This window comes from Protopterus annectens, chromosome 1.part1 (assembly GCF_019279795.1).
Source record: "Protopterus annectens isolate FY-2018-M chromosome 1.part1, PAN1.0, whole genome shotgun sequence".
In the NCBI taxonomy this organism is placed as follows: Eukaryota; Metazoa; Chordata; order Ceratodontiformes; family Protopteridae; genus Protopterus; species Protopterus annectens.
In genome coordinates, this window is record NC_056726.1 from 811833488 (window position 1) to 811849879 (window position 16392).

Here is a 16392-nt window from a genome sequence, read left to right on the forward strand (position 1 = left end):
ACATTCTGTTACAAAAGAATGTAATAAACTTCTAAAAGACAGACACAATGAGTTCAGGAAGCTTAGACAAATTATACATACATTTTTTCAAAAGTGCTTAGGAGTTTCAGATTCAGCAGAACAGGCTCCTGAGACATATCAGGCAGACTATGAGGAAACTCTTGAACAGCAGTTGCAGGTTAAAGAAAATAAATTAGCTGAGCTTAAGAGAACATTGGGAAGGAACAGGAAACTACAGCTGATTTGTACAAAAGAAATATATTTTATAATATGTTTATGTTTTGAAAATGGTTAAGCATGCATGCTAATATCTGATGTATGGACAAATCATTCTTAAATGTTTTACTTTCATTCAGTTAAAGCAAGACAGTTATCAGTAGTACAGTAAAGTAGACCATAAAACTGCTATTCTAATAGCATAGTCAAAAGGTACACAACAGTTTTAGTGTATAAAAATCAAATAAAAATAGTTAGTAATAAGAGTAAAGATTTAAAGTCACAAGACTGACATGCTTAAATAAAGATTTAAAGTCAGGAGACTGACATGCATGTATTTTCCTTTCATCTAAAATACATCTGTTACAATGCACAAGAATAAAAGGCAGACAACAGCAAATATAAATAACGTAAATATAAACGTGTTAGTTAAGCTAATATCTATTTTGTTTTTTACAATTTTTTATAATTGTATAGTAACACTGTACCAAACAGTTAAATTTCTGAATTAAAAAATAAATAAAATCACAGATGGTATTAGTCAAACAGTTTTTGTAAAATTAATGGCAGGGCAGTTAAATAAATAAATAAAAAATACTGAAATCCATGTAAGCAAATTGTAAAATAATGTCTATTTATGTAGTATAAATGCATAGTTATACAAATCACAAATAAAGAACAATGCTAAAAAAGTTAACTATAGTTTATAGAGTCTAAAATGTGAACTCAGACCTTCCCAAACTAGATAAATAGTTACAGGAAATGTTGTAAAAACAAGATAAAAAACAAGACTGATTGCCAGAAAAGTGGCTTAGATTTTTCTAAAGCATTATTTTTATTAAAACATAATTGTTAAAATGTTTACAGGCAACACTATTTGGTAATTGTAATAAAATGTCACAATTGTGCATAGATGTCACTGATAATCTGTTTGCAAGTAAATGTTAAAAGTAAAAATAAACCTCAGTTGCATCAAGTACAGCCAGCAGATGGGCTATAGTATACATACAGTTCAAATCAATTATGCAGGAGGGTATAAATACCTACTAGTGGTAATAAACAGCAAAAGCTTTATAAAAATGATCAAATCAGACAAAGGTCTATAATTTAATAACCTAATAAAGCAAATGTATAACCAAAGTGTTAGGATGGTATACATTCTATTCTCACAACATCAAGCCAATAAACAATACTGCAATGCTGCAGGGGGAGGGGCACTTTTTCAGTTTTACACTGACTGTATAAGCAGTACTGCACAAGGGTCTGAAATAGAGCTGCAGAAAAAATATCTCATTCCTTCTTGACAATACTCTTTAAGGGGGGAGGGAAAAACAGGTATTAGTGCATTAAAAATATTGGTAAACATATAGATATGTTGTTACTCTTATTACCTGTGTTTTTAGCTGTCTCTGCATGTTTAATTACATAAACTGTACTATGTTTAACCCCATCAAATGTATATGTATATCCTCACCTTTGTGTAATCTGTATGTGGAGCTTTTCTCAATGTTTAACCCCATGTAATGTATATGTATATCCTCATCTTTGTTTAATCTGTATGTGGAGCTTTTCTCCCCAGGACTCCATTGAAAATGGGTTCTTCGAGCCCAATGGACTATCCTGGTTAAACAAATGCAAATAAATAAATAAAAATAAATAAACAGATTAAACCTGACAGAATAAGATATTTTGCAAGTTGCTAATAGCTATCATGCTAGTTATTAATATTAAATTGTATTTAAAATTGCTTTATTACAGCTATACAAGAGAGAGTAAAGATATGTAAAAAAATTAACAAAAATTGTCACTATTTTAATATGTTTTTGGCAAAAAAATTTTGGTATTAAAAAGCATGAATGTTTCTAATTGCTGACTATGTAGTTTAAAATAACAGGATGTATGCCTTTGGTGCCAATTCCACGAGATATTTCTAAAGAGACATAAACATTTTCCAAGATTTTGCTTAATATTAATGTTATTAAATTTGGAAGATTAGACTAAATGTACTTTACAGTCTTTGTATGTACAAATACAGAAGAATTCAGTACAAATGAAATGAATGGCTAACAATGAATATGTGTGAATAACCATGTTTAAAAAAATGGGTCCAAGATACCTACTAGATTGAAATGTATGAATAGCAAACAGTCTGTGTAAATACATACTGTACAGGATACATTGTAATAAGTTCAAAAGTAATTTGTCCAACTTGTAATATTATCACTGGTTTTAAGTTAGAGTTTTATCATTGGTTTTTGGACCATAATTTTAGTATTGGTTACCCCAGCTAGAAAATTAAAGTTTATGGGCAGTTCAGAAATATAACCACAATGTTATGGTTAAAATGACATTAAAACTGTATATTTTCAGCAGTGTATAAATGCTTGCAGTAGCTCATGGTTCTTGTCTCTTATAGTTAAGTCAACAGTTGTAAAGAGATAATGGAACAGTTCTAAGTCATAAATTAAATTCTGTAATTGCAAAAGAATAAATTAATCAAGGTAAAAAAATAAAATTAAAGCAGACACAGCTCATAACCAATAACATATTTTCACAGAATGGTCTGCAAAAGAAAAAGTTGTTAAATACATTCAGTTTTGGTAGTAATACTTAATATCATTGTATTAACTGTGTAAAATTACATTTTGACTTGTATCAAAAAAAGACTAAAGGTTTTGTTTTTTAATGTGTTTTCTACATAATGTGATCAAAAGTACATATCAGTATAAAGTGTTTTGAGTATGTTTAAAAATGAGAGAATTGTTAGATATTATGAATATAAGGCTGAAATTAATTCTGTTGTAAATATGCTGAAAGATAAAGCATAGAATAAAAAGTTTGCATGAATATAAGTATAGAGTTTAGCAATGTAAAATGGGCATTCATACTATATGTATAACAGACAGGCTTCTCTTCACAGCATCAAAAAAAAAAAAGTCTAACAAAGCAATACTGGAAAGCAAGTATCACTTGCTTTTCTCATGTTTGCAGAACAAATATCTAAACTCAGCAATATGTGATGTTTTTCAATAGGAACAGAACAGATGTTTCCTTCCATACTTCTGTTATTCTGATTGCGTGCATTTGTGCATTTTCACATCAGCAGAACTGCTGACAGGACAATAGAAAAGTCTAAAAACAGACATCATGTGACTTCCCACAGATGGCCAAAAAAGATACCAAGAGGAAATAACAAAATCTATGTGCCTGACTAGCACTCTATATACCAACTGTAGTAGAGAGAGGGACAGAGAGAGGTATTTTGTAGAAGTCATCATTCATATCTGTAATGAAGGAAAACTTTATAAATATATGCTACAAACTGACAGAAAGAGTACGTGTTGTTTGTTATAAAAATAAGTTATCTGTAACTGTGCTTATAGCTGCAAAATACATTTTTTTATCAGTGTGCAATTTGAAAGACTTGGTGCTTTAAACAGACTACAGATGGAGTCATGCAATGCTCTGTGTCTCTGATTCAGCAGTAAACAGCCAGCAAGACTGTGTGTCTTAAGAAGACTTTGGATCCAGCACAGCAGCAAAGAAGCAGAGTGCACATTAAAATAAATTTTTCAATCCAGACTAACACTGTGAACTTACAAGGAGGAGGAGGAAATGTAGAAACTTATATGGATAATGGAAATTGTAGATCATATAGGACAAAGTGTTAATGCAAAACTTGTTAGAGGGATATTAAGTTATCTGGGGTACACCTTTTTTCTGTATTGCAATGAATACATTTGAGAGCCATTTCTCCCTTAACTTACCCAATATCTTGATCATACCTGCTGTGACTTCATCTAAGCCTGCTGCTTTCCCTGACTTAATTTTTCTTAGTTATATACTTACTTCTTCTAGGGTAGGTTAATTTTCCTTTTTCATTGTAGGCTGTACATAGGGCAGTACAGCATCGTTGGGGTTTTCTTCATTATAAAGCTGCTGGAAGTACTCCTTCCACCTGTCTTTGATGTCCTCTGAACTTGTGAGCAGATTGTTTCTAGCATCCCTTATGAGAGGTGTCTGATGAATATATTCATTATTTTTCGGTTTTGATTTCCAACCTTTTAAGAGTTTCTTTGTGTAATTTGCTGAGTCACTTTCCAAAAGTTGTTAGAGCTTCTCTAAACAACTTCTGGAAAGTAACCCAAGAGATGGCACAAAGAAAATAATTAATTAAAGAGATGGGGGTGTGCAAAATTAAAGTTTTTTCTATAAAATAAAGTGCTAATAGTATGCGGTATATTTGTTTCAATTTTTTTGTGCATACATTCAATTGTATATTGCTTTTACTAAGTTCTGTGTAGAGTCGTTGATGATGTTTGTATAACTGTGGTTGTTAGTTTAGTATAAACCTATGAACCTATGTAATCATATAGTATGTATACAATAATTTATATTATTAAACTCAAGAATATATATAAGCACAAATAATGAAGTGAGAATGAAGTAGGGCATGAAGTGTACAGTAATGGAAACAGTTACACAGAGTGCCACAAGATGCTGAATACTGCAGCCAGGAGAAAAACAAAATTGAAATTAAAATTATGTGTACTAGGAATGGCTATAAGCCCACAATAAAAAATATGTGTCTTTAATCAGATTTGTAGGAAATACAGTAGCAAAAATAATTTTATTAAAATGTGTAACAAGCAAACTAGAGATATATCACCAAACTGGAATATTGTATTCACTATAAATAGGGAAGAAGCTGAATTGTTAGTTGGATCTGTGGAACTGCAGAAAATTTATGTAATACAGACTGATACAAAGCAATGCTATGCTGAAATCAGTTAACTCATCTGGGAAGCTGGTTATTAATGGTAAACATAAGGTGTGGTATGCTAGACACTGGCGTTGTGTAATATTTTGACAGAAATGCAAGTCTTTCAGTTTTTGTCTTAATGACATATTCAAGGCACAAACTGAAGCCTACATGGCAGATATTACTGGTGAGTGAATACAAAGGTGATAAAAGTATGGTTGTGGTTATAAGCTGTGCCTTTGGATCAGACTGTGAATCATCCCAAACTATTTGATCTGATGTTGTCCTTCTTGCTCTGATTCAAGTTTGGGTTATGGATTCAATCTTCGGATCCAACTTGGACGACTTCTACAGACTTCAGCTTCCAGGCTGGAACTCCTCCCTTACCCATAATTCCCTGTAATAAGCACAGCTCCCTCAGATCTTGTTTGCTGCCATTCACTTTGGAGATGCTCTCCAGTACTTGAGAAGCTAGTTGCAGTTATCCTTTCTCTTTACAGATAAGTGTGTTCTTTTTTTGGAGGGGGATAATTATTGCCTTTCTTCTTCCTCCTGCCCACAAAGCTTCTTGCTGGTGTTAGGGCAACTCTTCCTGTTTAGTTTGTAGTTTTTTGAGGAGTTGTTCTTAATATTAGCTATTAAGGTTCTTTATGGTTGTTATTATTATCATTATAGTCTTAATAGGATAGTGTTGTAGAGCTTATAATTATAGTGCTCTTAGTGGTTAGAGTTATTTTTAAGACATTAGCTTATTAATATTTATAGTGTTCTTGTTGTTGTGTTGTGCTTGTTTTTTTTTTTTGTACAGATTTACTTATGGATAAGCCTGCTGGATTTAAGAGTTGTATGGAGTGTGGTCATAAAATTCAGCACTCTAATTCACACGATAGATGTGCCTATTGTCTGGGTCTGGTGCACTTACAGTCACAGTGTACAGTTTGTGAGGGGTTCAACCCCAGAGTGATTACTGATAGGCAAAACAAGTTAATTATGAAAGGGATTCTGCCTCCAACTTCTTCCCCAGGGATCACCTCCCAAATATGCTGTGTCAGGTTCTGCTCCAGGACATAAGAGGCACCCTCATAAACACCCTAGGGTATCATCAGAGCACCTTGCAAAAATCTTGAAGTCTTCAGATTCCTCAGCGCCAAGACCAGGCTCAGTTCCAGCCAGATCCAAAAGACCTCTTGAATCCATTTGGCCCTGTGGTGAAGACATTATCCACTCCTTCAGATCCAGTTTTCATCTAGATTGTCATCTGTTTCGACCCCTTTGGGTCCTACTCAATCCTTGGATCTGAGGAGGTCAGATAAGAAGCTTGTTTCTCCATTGCTTTCAACATCGATTTCAGAGCCTAGGGTTTTGGCTCTGAGGACTGGGAGCCATTCACTGATATCTTCCATCCAGTCAGTCTCCTTATGGTTCTGGCAAAGATCTTGCAAACCCTGCATCACCCTTCATCTGTGGCTTCTTCCAGATCCAACAAAAACCGGTCAGAATATCATGTGGACAGAATGGTAAGGAAGATTATTAGAACTCAGAGCCAGATGGAGGTTTTGTCGGCTCTGTCCCCACTTGGACCCATGAGCATCCCGACCAACATTGACTCTCCTTCTCTGATTTGACCCTCAGTATCAGAACCCCAGGACCTTAGCCACCCAAGAAAATTGGTACTGGACTCGAGGACCTTTGCTTCCTCTACTCCAGTGGTTGCCTTGGCCACCTCTGCTCCAAGATCTTCTGAACATAGAGGTTTTCAGATCCGTGATGTTGAGGTCAGATCTGGGGGAGGAGGCTCAGCTCCAATTTTATTGGAGCTGTCTGTCCACCTTGGTGCTTCAGCTCTTGACAGCACTGGTCCAATTCAGTTTGGGAGCCATTAATCTGAGGCCATTGTCATATCTTCTTCGGGGGCTTCAGCCCTGATGGAGCTGGACAGGGGTTCTCCTGGTCCCTTGGCCTTCCAGGTCATTGAAAAGGCTTTCTCTGCAGACAGAGACCTAATCTTTTTGGCTACCACTCCATCCCATCTCCCCTCATCAGATCTGGGAACTGGGCCTACCATTCCTGTCCAGGGTCAGCCTGTTTCAAAGAGCATCCAGGATTTCCCACCTGAGGGGACCCCCACCTCTTCTGATATCTCCCCTGAACTTCCCACAGAGGAGGATGTGTAAAAGGAGGCACCTAGACTCCCCCATGAAGTTTCTCACCGAAGATACAGATTTCAATGAAGGGAAGGGATTTCCAAAATCACCACCAGAGGATGTCTCCTTTGCAGACATCTTGAAAATTTAAAAACAAAGAAGTGGTTGGTTGTCCCAAAATCCTACCTCTGTGGAGTCCATATTTCTGGAGGTTTTTGGGATGGGTCCATCTACATCTTGGGTGACCCCCGCAGTGGACCCCTCATAAACTTGGTGGCACACTGGGCATGGAAGGAGTCAGACACTATAGAGCCTGTGCCTAAATGACCTGATAAAATTATTTCAGCACCTATGGATTGTTCCTTCTGGTTCAAGCTTTTTCCAGTTGATGTTATGTTCGTGGCAGCCACCACTAAGAAAGAGCTAGCTGAACAAAGCTCTACCATCCATCTGACAAACAGGGAGTCTAGGGCAATGGACAGGTTCATTAAGCGCATCTACGCTTCAGCCACTTTCACACTGAAAGCACTTAACTTCTTGGCACATTTTACTTGCCTGCTGAGAGACCTGGTCAAGGAGCTCTCTGAATCATTTGTGGAGACCACTCTGACAGAGGAATTTAGAAAGAGTTCTCTGAAGCTGGCTACTCTTTCTTCCCTTGCTAATTCATCCATGAGGCTCATTCCTCACACAGCAGAGGGTACCTCACAGCCAGCAGGCACAGACATCACTGTAAGTGGATATGCCTAGATGAGGCTTTGTGACTTTACGAAGACCTTTAAGATATCTTTTGTCAATTTTCCCTTTGATGGTTCCTCCTTATTTGGACCATCAATTAAAGACACCCTGACCCACATTGAAAGAGGGGGCAAGACCTTGTCTGCTGTAGGGATCAGGTTTTCCACCCCTCAATGGACCTACTCCAGGAATCAGAGAGGGGCCACAAAAATGTGGCTCCATATGTCTCAAGGGTCTTTTCCTGACCAATGTAGAGAGTTCCCCTCTCTGAGGCAGAGGAGTGGGCTTTAATGGAAGACACTGCCCCAGAAGCAGAGAGGGTCCACATAATCAGGGTTTTAAAGAACTTTTTTCTGACCAGACCTATCAGGGCTCCTGAAGCATTGCCCAGCTGCTCTAACCTGGAGGGAGTTGGGGGCCAGTTTTCTCTGCACTCAAATGCCTGGGCCCAAGTAACAAAAAATGTTTGGGTGCAAGACATTATATCCAGAGGCTATAACACCCTCTTTAACGTTACACTCCCAAGGACACAAAAAAATACCCCCTGACATTCCACCCAGTCAGAGGGAGTTAGCTGTAGTAGAAATTTAAAAGTTACTGCAAAAAAGTCATCCCAAAGGTCCCAACCAAACAGAGAGGATCTGAAACTTACTCCAGCTTCTTTTTTAGTGCCAAAGAAGACCAGGGACCTAAGGCCCATGTTGGACCTAAGTAGACTGAACTTGTTCGTAAAGAAAGGGAAGTTTCAAATGGTTACAATACAGTCTATCCTTCCTTTGTTAAGGAAGGAAGATTGGAGTTGCTATGTGGACTTAAAGGACGCATACTATCACATAAAAATAGACAGGTACTCCAGGAGTCATCTGCACTTCAGACTGGGGCCAATCATTGCCAATTCAGAGCCCTGCCCTTTGGTCCCACCACAGCCCCCAGGGTGTTTAACAAATGCATGGCAGTGGTCGCAGCTCTTCTCAGACTGTGAGGTTTTTGGGTGTTCCTGTATCTAGATGACTGGCTCCTAACTGCCCCAACCAGGCATCAACTATCTCATGCCAGAGATTACCTGTTTCAGATTTCGGATCTACGTGGCATCATGATAAAACAGAACAAATCACAACCACTACCAACTCAGTTCTTGGAGTTTATATGGGCTCAGCTGAACACAGGTACACAAATAGTGTTGTTGCCCCTAAATCGGATAGTCACCTTGAGAAACCAAATCCAGACCTTACTAACTCTTCCTTCTACTTCTGCCAGGCTTGTTCTTTGAGCTCTTGGATCTATGGCAGCTGCCATAACATTAGTTCCTCTGGCAAGGTTCTATATGTCCCATATGGTCTAGTGGTTAGGATTTCTGGTTTTCACCCAGATGGACTGGGTTTGACTCCCAATATGGGAATGGGTCACTCTCTCAACAAAACTGTACTGCATATATTTATTTGTCAGGCCCCAGTGGCCTAATGGATAAGGCATTTGGCCTCCTAAGCCAGGGATTGTGGGTTAGAGTCCCATCTGGGGTGATATAATCTTAAGATAAGCTCCATGGCACATGCAATAAGTACACAGTGCTCTAGTGTATACTAATAGATAGGTAGGGATTCTAATCTTGCAACAGGCAACTCTGTATATGTGTGTGTGCGTGCGTGTGTGTGTGTGTGTGTGTGTGTGTGTGTGTGTGTGTGTGTGTGTGTGTGTGTGTAAGTAAATATATCCCCTTGCAACAGTGTGCACATGCCTATCTGTGTGCAATATGCATGTTCTCCAGTGGACCTTGGCTGTGCAATGGTCTATACTTCCCTAGTCTATATCTGTTCCTATTAAGTTGACAAAAATTTGCAGAACCCACCTGGAATGGTGAATACATTCCGACCTTTCAGTTGCAAGACCGTTCATTCTTGCTCCACCCACAGCCACACTGACGAAGTGCGCTTCCCAGCTAGGGTGGAGGGACATTTCAAAGGGAAGATGGCCCAAGGCCCCTGTTCTCCCTGACAGACCAGACTGCATATCAATGTCCTAGAGATGATAGCAGTCCTTCATTGCAAGCCTTTAAGGATGTTCTCCCTCTGGGGACCATTACAATTCACACAGACATGTCAGTAGCCTGGTACATCAACAAGGATAGAGCAACCCGTTCTTACTCCCTTTGCAGAGAGGCCATGAGGGTTTGAGAATATTCACATGGACATGTCATTAGCCTGGTACATCAACAAGTATAGAGCAACCCATTCTTACTCCCTTTGCAGAGAGGCCATGAGGGTTTGGGAATGGATGCTCTCTTCACACAGCTTTCTCATTGCAACTCACATACCGTGGAAAACCAATGTGCTGGTGGACAAACTCAACAGGTCCATTCTGACACCCCACGATAGGCCCTCTGGTCTCCACTATGCTTATCCTTCCCTACCATTGATTTCAAAATTCCTTCAGAAAGCCCAACAATTGAAGAGCACTGTTATCCTCACTGCCCCTTATTGGCCTCATCAGACTTGGTTCCCCATCCTCTAGGCTCATCTGAAGTATCCTCCCTGAATATTGGAGCCCAACCAGGATCTCCTAACCCATCTGTCTCTGGGACTCCATCAAGATCTGTCCACCTTCAAGCAAACTGCATGGTTTCTCTAATTCCAATGATTTTAAAGGGGCCTGGCATTTTTGCCTGTAAAGAGTATTATTTTAGCTTCCCAAAAGGCCACCGCCAAAAAGGTATACAAAAGCAAGTGGAACAGATTTTCTATCTGTGCTGCCAAAGAGAACATTGATCCTTACTCAGCTTCTATTCCTACCATCCTCTCCTTTCTTGCTTCCTTGTTCAAGGAGGGATCCAACTTCACCACGATTAAGCTTCAACTGGAAGCCATATCCAGTTTCCACTCGGGCCTATCGTCAGGACCTGTAGCCACTTTGAGGTTATGTAGAGCTTTCTTGAAAGGGGTTTTCCTTCTTAGACCTGCTATCAAAGATCCCATTCCCTCTTGAGATCTTTCCCTGATTCTCCAAGTTCTCACTCAGAAACCTTTCAAACAAGCTATTAATTGTGACATAACATTTTTGTCATGGAAAACTAATTTTCTAGTTGCCATCACCTCAGCTAGAAGAATTTCTGAATTACAAGCCCTTTCTTCTAAACCATCCTACATTATTTTCTACAAAGACAGAGTTTCCCTCTTTACTAACCCATCATTTATGCCTAAAGTGGCTACTGAGTCAAACATTAATCAGACCATTCAGTTGCCAGTCTTCTTTCCCAATTTTTCCAATAAGGGGAGTGCATGTTGCATTTACTCGACATTCATAGACAAATATGTTTCTATCTTTACAGGACTAAACAGTTCAGAAAATCAGATCAGCTATTTGTGTCCTTTTCACCTAATCACCTGGGACAGGCCATAATGAAGGTAACCCTGGCCAAGTTGATTACTAGTTGCATTTCTTTTATATATGATAAGAACAATGTGAAGTTGGCTAATTCACCAAAAGTCCATTCAGCTAGCTCTAGTGCCATATCCTCTGCTTTTTCATCTAGAATTTCAATTGATTACATCTGTTCAGCAGCCACTTGGTTTTAAATACCATACATTTGTGACTGATTACAAATTGGACATTGTCTCCAGAAGCAGAGCTTGTTTTGATTTGACTGTGCTCTGGCATAGCCTTCATTGAGGCCACCCAAGAGAGAACGTAGATGGGGACTGTGACTCAAATGTGAATCAGAGTGAGAAGGACAACATCAGATTTTTAAGTCATGTACTTACCATAACTTGGCATCTGTGTTGTCCATTCTCACTCTGATTCACCATCCCTCCCATCCATCCCCTGACCTGGGAGAATCATTTTTTCTTGGAGGATCTACGTAGTATTTTAGGAACCCTTGTTCCTGGTTGAGCCTCTGGGGTTCTCCCTTTTTCTTCCTCTCGTTATTCCTAATTGGGAGCAAAGTCAATCTGAATGAGCTGTGTTTAGTACAGGGAATTGTGGGTAAGGGAGGAGCTCAAGCCTGGAAGCTGAAGTCTGAAGAATGCAGCCAAGTCAGATCCCTGGAGCAGATCCATAACCCACAAGTGAATCAGGACAAGAATGCACAACACATAACTTAAAATTAATTAAATATGAATATCTTGTCATGGTAAAACTAATGCACTGCTTGCAAGCAATCATCATTCACACATTCAAGGGTTAAGCATTCAAGCTAGTACCCCCATGAATGTATCCAACAAGTACCCATCCTTGAATGCTGCCATATTATACAGAAAGTGAGAGAACACAAATGAACTTCACACTGTTGTTCAGAATAACAGGCAGTTTATTTCAAATGATCCAAGCACTAGCTGTAAAATGTAGTTCAGAGGACTAAAAATACAATGACTGAATCAAGCAATAACATTTTGTAGAAATATGCATATTTTTTCCAATGAATTGAGCTGCTTGTCAGGAGACTACCATATTAAAATATCTCCAGATCTGGTGCCAGAGATCTGTGTAACTGCAAGAGTACCAATGGTTCCAAAAGAAAAAAAATAGAACAGGAAATCTAAAGAATTAAAAACATGGGTATGCTTTTTATTTTGTTTTATATACTTTAAATAATGTTTAAAATACATCAATAAATAGCAAATAAACAAAGCAGACAAAATACTTCTTGTCACAACAATCTCACAGAATTTTATGTTCGGTTGTACTGAGAGGTTTAGTCATAATTTTAATTAGTTTAGCAAATGACAAGTTGTTAATTAATTAATTAAGACCAATATGTATACAGATTATAACTGGAACTTATGTATTAAAGTTCTCCAGATATCTACCTTCATCTTTAAACATTTACCAAAATACTCAAATATAGTTTCCCTTCTAGTTCGATGTGTTCCCTATATACATTCCCTTTTAAAGAATACAATACTCTTTCACAGACTCTTATGAATTCCACGTTAGGGTAGAGCAAATACTTAGTCTTTGTTTTCTATTCCTTAGCTAAGACAGTTGTGGTTACCATCAATAATAGAAATGTTGCTCTCCAGTATCTGGTATCTTTTCATTCAGCGCTCTCCGTATACCCAAATTAACAAACTTGCCATGTACATTCAGAACTGAAAGTGAAAACGCTATTCCAGACATCTGCTGTCTCCTTCCATCTAATTTTGAGCTCTTGGGCATGAACTCAACATATGCATCATGTCTGCACTTCATATGCCAAATCTCCAGTAGGAGCCATCTGACTTCCCTTTGCTTTCTCAAGCTTTGCAGTTTTTAAGCACAACCTATGAATTAACCTCATCTGTGTGTCCCATACTTTATACTATTTCTGGATTGACCATGTATCTTCCCAAGTCTCCTCCCATAATTCATCTGTGGCTAAGTTTAATAAAGCTTAGATAGGTGAAGTGAGGTAGATAGAATGCTAAAATGTATCACTTTATGTTGGAAAGAACACACCCCCTCCTTGTTCTTTAAGGGCCATTAACCTACTCATTGCAGTTTGTCTTCTTGTTCCACCATATATTGACTCATTTATAAATTTCTGCCACCAAATCATGCACAGGTGATTGGGAAAGACAGTGATGCTTCTTAAAAAAATATAACATCAGCATTGTCATTGTTTTAAATGCCCTTATCTGAACCACTAGATAGTAGAGTTTGCCAAATCACTGTAATTGTGGGTTTAATATCCTTTCAGAGATATCACCAAAATGAATCTCCAATGTGTCCTCTAAGGTGTTTCCTATATATAGTCCCATATATCTGGCCTGATATACCTCTTTACTGGAATCACACTCCCTCCCTTTTCCTTGTCCTATTCTACCTATAACAGTCTTCTCCTCATTGCGTTTTAGATCTGATATCCCCTCAAAGGCTTAAAATATCACCAGGACTGGTCAGATCATATTGTCAATATTAATACTTAGTAAAACAGAACCATCGGCAAATAGAAGGAAGGTAGTGGTACCCATTCCCTGATTTTCCAATTCATGCAATATATCTCTTATCCTAATCACCAATGCCTCTATGACTAGAGTATATACTCCTAGAGAAACCGGGCAACCTTGCTGGTTTCTCTTTGAAATGCTTCCTGATTCTGACAATTGACAATTAACTAAGACTGTAAAAGTTGGATTAGAATAAAGTACTGAAACCCATTTCCTAATCTCTGACATACATTCCTTCTTTCCAGCACGTGAAGAAGAAAACTCCATTCAACCCTATTGAATATTTTTCTAATATCAAATAAAATAATCCTGCCTTCTCTGTATTGGTGTCCATACTTTCCAAAATAAAAAAAGAATGGTGCCATCCACCAATTATCTTCAATTTTTCTGTGCTTTATAAATCCATTCTGCTCAGTGGTTACAAGAATAGGGAAAAGGTCATTTAATCCTCTAGAGAATAGCTTAGCTAAGATTTTAGCATCTAAATAAATTAGAGACATTAGGCAAAAATCTGATACTTTCTAAAAATCTTCTCTCTCTTTTGTATAACTGGTAACTTGTATTAATGTTCATCATCTGTTTCTCTTCTGCCATTCTATTAGAAAGATATGTCAATTGCTCCCAAAGCAACCCTCCCCCCATTTGAATAACTCCGCAGGCTAGCCACCCCGACCTGCTGCTTTGTTATTGTTCAAGCTTTTATTGGAGTTCCCACTTATTGACTTGTGATTACCTTATGTAACATCTAAAACATGGGAGTGATTTTAAAGCAATTTGAAACTACTGAACAAGTTAAAAGTATTGGCATTGCGAAATAGGCCAAAGCCAGAATGTGTACAGACCCACAAGACATGACTACAGTAATCTAAAGAGAACATGATTTATGTGCTGATAGGTGAAGAAGTTATTTTCAACATGCCAGTGGAATACTGTCTGCAGCAGAATCTGTGGTATAGATCAGGGATCACATGGGCTGTTTGTCTACAAAGGGGAAGGGCCAGCTGATCATGTCACACAGAAGCATGACATGCAGAGCAAAGTCCCACTGCATACCCACCCCCTTGGATGCTAATGAGCATGTGCAGGGAGTTGGGGCTAAAACAAAACTGTGCTCGTCCTCATGGATAATGGCATTGCTCCTGATGTGCTGGATCTCTCCATAGGAAATGAATGAGTTAAAGGGTTCTCATCTAAGAGGAACAGATAGATCAACAGAGCAGCTGGGGTGAGTAAGCTTTCTGGCCAAAAAAAATGAAAGAGGAGGACCAAAGTAAAAACAGAGAGAAAACTGCTTATTGAAGTTATTCACTCATTGGGACATCTTAACATGTACATAGAAAGAATTCCTTGGGGGGGGGGGGAGCACCAACTACAAACAAAGCAAGAAATCCAAGCAATGTAGTGCTTACAGTTTCAGACAGAATTTGGTCAATGGGAGCCGATAGCATGCAATAATACCTTGGGGAACACATCAGCTCAAATTAATGGTGGATTATTCCACAGAATTATTTAAAAACAGCAACTACTACATTTATAGTATGAGGCTATCAAAGCATGCACAACAATAATTAAACTGAAAATTCACCTTAAAACTGGAAGATGAAGTTCTGACTCTCACCTAAGAGGATGCAAATGCAAACCAGCAATAGGAATGTAGGAACACCTCCATCTTGGAAGACCAACTATCTGAAAAGGAAATGGAATGGGTGTGGATGAGGTCAAAGAGTCACAGATGCTGGTAGAGCCCCACAGGCCCTGCAAAAAGGCATTCAGTTCTACAAGTCAGTCAAACACAAAAGATGACTACTCGGATAAAGAATGTGACATATCAAAAGGTATTGATGTTAGGAAACCTCAGTGAAATTCAAGGAAAGAACAGTGAATGCTTAGCTAGTACTTAATCACTGACATCAAAGACGTTACATGGATCAAAAGATTTAATGTGATATCATGATTTCCCCTGAAGAGGCTAACCAGGCCAGCAAAACCTAGTCTGAAAACATTTTTAAGGAATTCTGGTTCAGCAGATGAATATTGATGGCCTGGTGAAGCTTAACCATCCAATAACTTGACCAGGCTTCACCAAAGATTTACAGGAGAAGAAGCAAATAATCCTGCAGAGTTGTGCTCAGAAAATATGTCAAAATACTCTAACTTGCTTAGTTTTTATTAGAAATGTTTTTTTTTTTTTTTTTTAATATCAATTGTTGAAGTTTTCTTTCAGATCCCACAAGTAATAGCATTGGATGCTCTACTGCACAACACGACAGACTAATAAACTGCTTTAATTTATTGTTTCCAAGTGTTGGTTTCTGCAGATTTATATCAAATGTATTACTGGTTTAATTTATTTTTAGTTCATTTTATATTTATTCATTGTTCAGTCTTGCTATTGTTAAATGCTTTGGAAAAAGCATTATAACAGTCTCGAACCCGGATCAAAACACATGCTGGTTTACTTTGGTGACCAAAATATAGGAGTTTTAGGTTTACTATTAGGCCTTGTAGTAAACAGTCTGAATTTTAGTTCTTAGGTATTGACTGACTCGATTGTCATTCTGGCCATGGAATTCTCAAATGTTTTCTCCAAAACCACAGGTAAAAAGCATTG

The 16392-nt window shown here is 38.1% G+C and overlaps 1 non-coding gene across 1 annotated transcript; it reads left to right on the forward strand.

Moving 5' to 3' along the window:
* Window positions 1–9187: 9187 nt before the first annotated feature.
* On the forward strand, window positions 9188–9259 carry TRNAE-UUC. The gene has a single exon. It is a non-coding gene; the product is annotated as a tRNA-Glu (tRNA).
* Window positions 9260–16392: the final 7133 nt, after the last annotated feature.